At 34.4% G+C, this 6,430-nt stretch overlaps 1 long non-coding RNA gene across 1 annotated transcript; it reads left to right on the top strand.

Moving 5' to 3' along the window:
- The first annotated feature begins 518 nt into the window (after positions 1–518).
- LOC137850160 (uncharacterized) lies at positions 519–6,226 on the top strand. The gene is made up of 4 exons (XR_011092310.1): positions 519–924; positions 3,135–3,276; positions 4,179–4,224; positions 4,454–6,226. It is a non-coding gene; the product is annotated as an uncharacterized lncRNA (long non-coding RNA).
- Positions 6,227–6,430: the final 204 nt, after the last annotated feature.

The raw sequence follows: 6,430 nt of genomic DNA, 5'->3' as shown, positions 1-6,430 counted from the left end.
ATTATTTATATTATTTAACCTGTATGTGTATATATATATATATGTGTATATACATACACACACATATATTTCTAGGAAATCAATGAGTGCTATATTAATATATTTTTATTCTCTCAAAAATGTTTAGCCTATTATATTTTAAATTAAAATTTAGTTCAGATCAATATTTACTACAACCCCAATAAGTATCCTTTAGTTATGAGGGATATTACATTAATTAAGAAAACACTATCTCTCTATGAAATCAGGTAACTTGGGCACAGCTGTGCTACAAATATAATGCTTTTCCACATAAATAAAACTTAATTAATTAATTAATTCTTTTTTTTTTTGGGGGGGGGGGAATCTGGGGGGAAGGTGAATGAACAGGGGAAAGCTGTTAACTTTAACAGAAGTGATTAATTCATTTAATCAGGAATTGTTAACAACATATGTTTAGATAAGGGTAATTTCATCAACATCAATTTAAAATATCTCTTATGTTGAAAAACCTTAGGTCTTGTAAACAGCTATGAATCTGTTCTGTGTAAGGTTCTCCATAGAAATCTCTTCACATCAATGTATTTCTCATAACAGTTGAGCTAGTTTCAATTAAGTAAACTACAGTTAATTACTTATCACATTGCTGGGTCTCATAAAATGGTTTGTACTTAACCCACCACTAGCAAAGTGCTAATTTCCAAGAAAATGTGCTTAGGATACTCAGTCCTATAGCGTTGTTTACCTTGGTGGATGGATACCATCTCCTGTACCCCAGCTGCTATTCTCATGCCAGTAGGAATTTCACAGAATCAGAGAACAGCTGAGGCTGCAAGGGATATCTTGAGATCATCTGGTCCAACCTCCTTCTGAAGTGGAGTTAGCTAGAGCAGGAGAGGCTGAGGACACTTTGGCTGTCTAGTCTGGAGAAAAGGAGGCTAACAGGTGACCACATTGCTCTGTGCTGGGTCTGTCTGGGATGGAGTCACCTTTCCCTGCCCATGTAGTGCTGTGCTCTGCACTCGTAGCTGGAACAGCACTGGTATCACTCCAGTGTTGTGTCTGCATAGTACTAGCACAGCATCAGGACTCACTCCAAGCCCCCAAGAGCCAGCAGGCTGGGGGTGGGCAAGTGATGGGGAGGGGATATCGCCAGGGCAGCTGACCTAAACCAACCTGAGGGATATTCCATAACACCTGATGTCACACTCAGCAACAAAAATGGCCAGGGAAAAAGGCTCTTGTGTGGGAAGGGGTTGTCCTCCTAAACAACCAGTATGTGTTTTGAGTTCCTGCTTCCCAGGATGTGGCCAAACATTGCTCATTAATGGGAAGTAGAGAATAACTCTTTTTTTTTTTTTTTTTTTTTTTTCCCTTTCTCTCTGTGCTTCCATGTGACCTTCTCAAACCTCAAGCTTTTTGTGTCATATTTTCCTCTGGGAGGAGGGAAAAGGGAGAGAGCGGCCATAGTGGAACTCAGCTGGCCAACCTGATTAAAACTACCACATGCTCTCAACAAGTTCCTGAGGAAGGGAAGTTGAGAAGATTCTGATCCTTTCTCCCTGGTAACTGATGACAAGGATGCATGGGAACAGCACAAAGTTGCACCAGAGAAGTTTCAGACTTCACATTAGGAAAAAATTTCTTTACTGTGAGGGTGGTCAAACACTCTAACAGGCATCCTAGTGAGGTGATTGACACCCTCCTTTCAGAGTTATTTGGATAGTGCCCTCAATAATATGCTTTGGTTAGCTCCGAAGAGGTCAGGCAGTTGGACTAGATGGTCTTTGAAAGTCTCTTTCGAGTAAACTATTCAATTCAAATTGATTTGATTTGGTTTGATTTGATTTGATTGATTCTAGGTTGCCCAGAACCATATCAAAACAGGTTTTTGTTACCTCCAAGGAGGGAGACTCCACAACTTCACTGGGCAGCCTTTGGCAGTGCTCAGTTATCCTCACAGGAAAGAACTGCTTCTGGTGTTCAGAGAGAACCTTCTGTGTTTAAGTTTGTGTGCATGTCTTGTTCTGGCACTACTTCAAAAAAATATATTTTCTAAGTACTAAGCAAGTTATTAGAAAGTTCTTGCAATTAAACAAACAACAAAAACAGAAAAAAAAAAAAGTATTTTTAACTTTGTTTCCCACAAAAAAAAAGTCTGGTTTCTACCAAATGAAATGTTTGTTTTCTACCAAATTTCTTTTCAACCATTCTCTGTAAAATATTTAATGAAACACAAAGGTAAGAACAAGTGGGCTGTGTCATGGAAAATTTAGGAACTAATTCCCAACAAGATAAATAAATATATAATATTCTTCTATTAATTTTATAATTAATTTGTTAATTTATAGTTCTATATTAATATGCATCGTAGATATTATATATTGATATCTATATATTATATATTGACCTCTCTATATGTATATATACATATCATTTCAACTTCTCAGCTTCACTATGAGAACAAGGTGTACATTACTTCACAACCTGTTTTGAAGACAGATATCAATGGTTTATAATATCGTATCTAAGAACTTGTTATTCATGAACTCTTATAATACTTAACGTTAGTCTCCTGTTGCTGCTGTTAGGAGAAATTACATGCTAAACCGTCTAGTTACAAAAATTATAATTAGGCAATATTTCCAGTTCTGTTTCCTTTCCCCCCCTTGGCATGTAATTGACCATCACTTGGAGTTGCACTAGCTTTGAAATGTTTATTGTGTTTTTGTATTCTTGTAGTTATATCAGCATGTATTGTAATAAACTTTTCATTGAGTTACTCCAAATCAAGTGCAAAGCTATTCACCATTATATATAATGACACTTCCATACAGAGGGGGCTATGATAATTCAGAAAATGGTAAAGCCTGCTGAACATAAGTTTCCTTTGAGTTTTCCTCTCTTCTCCTGGTAGGAATATGTTCTCTGTTTTTATTTCTATGCCTGTAGCAATATTTCTGTCAATCCCTTGTTGTCTGAAAAGTCCTTATAAACTTCATGCAAATATCTACGTGGGCAGTTCTTGGAAGCCAAACTACTTAACAAAGTGAGCTTTATCAAAGCATTAAGCTGTTAATAAATGAAGAATGTTTACTCTCAGAAGAGTTTCAAAGAGTGTTTTGATGAAGATGAGATTTTTTTCTCTTTTGCAGCTGTCCTTGCTTGTGGAGGGGAGCTGGCAGCCCAGATCAGGCGGTGTGCCAGAGAAGAAGTAGGAGGAGGTGGGCAAGGTTTCAGTGCAGGTGTTCCTTTAGAGCTTGCTGTTTCATTGCATCCTAAACTATATCTGTGAAAGTAAGGCTGCTTTGTTCTTTTATGTATGCCCCGTGTTATTTTTAACCATGATAAAAACCCCAGAAAACATTTACACTAATTAGAATAGAAAAATCAAAGTGAAAAAAGACACCGCTCTACGATATAATCATTTTCCATCTTTTCAATAATGCTGTTGAGGTCATTCTCCTGTACAAGTCATAAATAGCAATATTGAATGAAAATATTCACAAGTAACTAATTAAAGCTTGACAAAATATATATATATATTTTTTTAATCTTGTCTTAGAGGTGTAACTTAACTACTAAGTTGTCCAAGTTGTCCATAGAAGTTGTTTAACATGTGGATATTCCAACCTGCTAAGTGATTCTAACAGAAGCTGAATTTCTATTCTGCATTTAGTGCCTGCTCTTTCAGACTTTGTTATAGTTCCTGATCTGAAAGATAACCTTTTTTTGTTGCTCTCTCTGATTATAGTGGGTGTGTGTATTATTTTCTTTGCTTATGATTAATGTCTTTGTCCTTTGTTCAACCTAATGTATTTCAATCTAACTGAAATTACAAGACAAGACCTTGGAAAAAAAAAAAAAAAAAAAAGCCTTTTGAGTACTGGTTATTCGCTTAATTTTTGATAGACTTGATAGACACAAGACAAAGACAGAATGACCTGAATACACCACACTTAGGGACTTCAGATCAATAATAATAAATTCAATTGTCAATAAAATCTTCATGATTAGTCAAACAAATAATACTATATTATTAAATATTTTATATCTGAAGGTTTTAAAGTACTGAACATCATCACAAACAGTAGGAAATACAATTTAAAATATATTGTTGAGAGGATTACAAAAACTCTGTTTTTTCATCACAGTGCCAAACCATTTGAAAGGAACAGAAATTTCTCTTTCTCCTTTAGGTGCATACTGCTGTCCTACAATGAGATACCCAGGAGGCATAAACAGGTATTGGTCTTTCTTCTGGCTTTTTGGTCTCTTCAAACAGTGGCAGAAGAAGGTAATGCAGAAAAGAGATTCAAGTATTTATGCAAATTGAACATAACTTGTTTTTCAATTTATTGCTAAATCTTAAAACTAAGGAGCAAATCATGTATGATGTATAATTTATTTTTTTCTTTTTAAAGTTTTTTTTTTTTTTTTTGTCCAACATTGAATATTTCATTTTTCCTGGCAGGAAATATTGCACATGAAGTACTTGGAATAAAACCAAAGGGCGTGTAAAATTAGACGCACAAAGCCAAACACACAAGCTCTCATTTTTCAGCCAGCAGATGGACACAATGTGAGCAGACTCACCGGCAGACTTACCAATGCATTTCCCTATGTCTAAAAGAATAAGTCTAGGGTTAAGAAATGTTTTCTCTCTTATTGACCACTGTGTACTTAAAATACAACGGAGCTGCTGTGACAGAAAAGACAGAGAGATCTTCCATAGACTACTATATGGTCTCCTGTAAAGAACATGTGGTGGGTCTTCATTTGTGTTGTCATCAAGGAATCTTTACCTATAAAAAAAATGACAACAGCAAAGATTTCATCAGTCCAAATTATTTCAATCAAGCCTCTTTCATTACTTGTAAAGATCCACCTTTTTCATATGACTTCACTATAAATGGTCAATCCATTAAACTCGACTCCCTCTCCTCACACCATTTCCATTTATATATGATCTTTTCTCCCCTTTCATTTTTAGGGCACTTTATATCTTTCCATCTTGTAATGTCAAAAACAATTCTCTCATTACATTACAGTAGTTAAAGGACAGAATTATTTTTTTTCTAACATGAAACCAGAGTAAAGGCAAAAATGACTTTTACTTTACTGATACTTCTATACCATTATTTTGGTTCTTTTTTCCTTTTTTAACAAGGAAAAACAAAACAAAACAAAACAAAACCCTATTACATTTTAAAGAAACAAGGATTTATAAGCTAGTATGTCAAAGTGAAGGCTCTCCTTAGAAGATACTGATGAAGAAAAAGAGAATAATGAAAATGAATAGAAGAGCATTATAACAAAGATGATTTTCTGCCTTTTTCAGTAGATAGTTAAGCACAGAAGACTGAAAAGAATTATTTGGAGATTTACTTTTTGGTCAGAAAGGACATAGTTTAAACATATTTTGTTCTTATACTCTACATCCTTTTGCATCTCTTGGCTTCAGTGATAGAGCTAAAGTTGATACTGTTTTTGAAAGCTGACTAAAGGCAATAGAGGAAGATTGTATTGCCATGGTCATAAATTATAACTATGCTTATGGGGAACAGAATTAAAGTAATAGAAGGCTCTTAAACAGTGAAAACAAATTCCATTGGCTGCAAATTGAATCAAGACAATTTCAGATAGGAATTGAGCATACATTACTTAATGAGGAGGAAAACTAATTGTTAGACAAACAATATTCTGTTCCAGTGACTTCTCCATTACATTAAAATTTTAAATTAATTAACAAGTTAAAGGCCTTTTCTATCCATAATTAGAACTGTGTATAAACCTGTTTTTGCAGCACAATAAAAATCCATTTGATCTGAAAATTTTCTATTTACTTGCCTAAATAGAAAAATCAAAAAAATATATATTTTTTTCTTTGTTTCAATTATCAATAAAAGCATGACAAAAGGAAAACAAATGGATAAATTTAACTACTAGTCATAGATTTGGCAAAATATAGCTGCTCTTAAACCAAGTCAGAAATTCAGCAATTACAGCCATTGCCTTGAAATTGGAAGACTGTCTCAGGTAGAAAATGGATTGGAAATTGTGTGTCCTCTGTCACACCTGTGCTGTTGAATATTCTGAGGTGAGTTTCTCTTTGTTAAATGTCATTGACTAACCTAGAAAAAAAATAAATCAGTCGAAATAAGTGCAAATATTAAGCCAGTTTCTTTGGTAGGGCAAATGCTCTTATCCTGCCTTTGGAGAATTCAAGACCCCTACTGTGGTTCTCTTGTTCCCTTATACTATTATATGATATATAGTACTACTTCCAGGCTATATCACAAAATATATCATACTAGTATATCATAAAAGGAACACTGAGTTATTTCTTTCTCCTCACATCATCTTTCTCAATGCCTTTGGACACACATTTCTTTAACACGTTACAAGATTTTATATAAAAATAAAAGGAAAAGCATCTGTATACCCAGTA

Source organism: Anas acuta, chromosome 1 (genome assembly GCF_963932015.1).
Source record: "Anas acuta chromosome 1, bAnaAcu1.1, whole genome shotgun sequence".
Classification (NCBI taxonomy): domain Eukaryota; kingdom Metazoa; phylum Chordata; class Aves; order Anseriformes; family Anatidae; genus Anas; species Anas acuta.
This window is presented reverse-complemented; position numbering and strand designations above follow the sequence as displayed.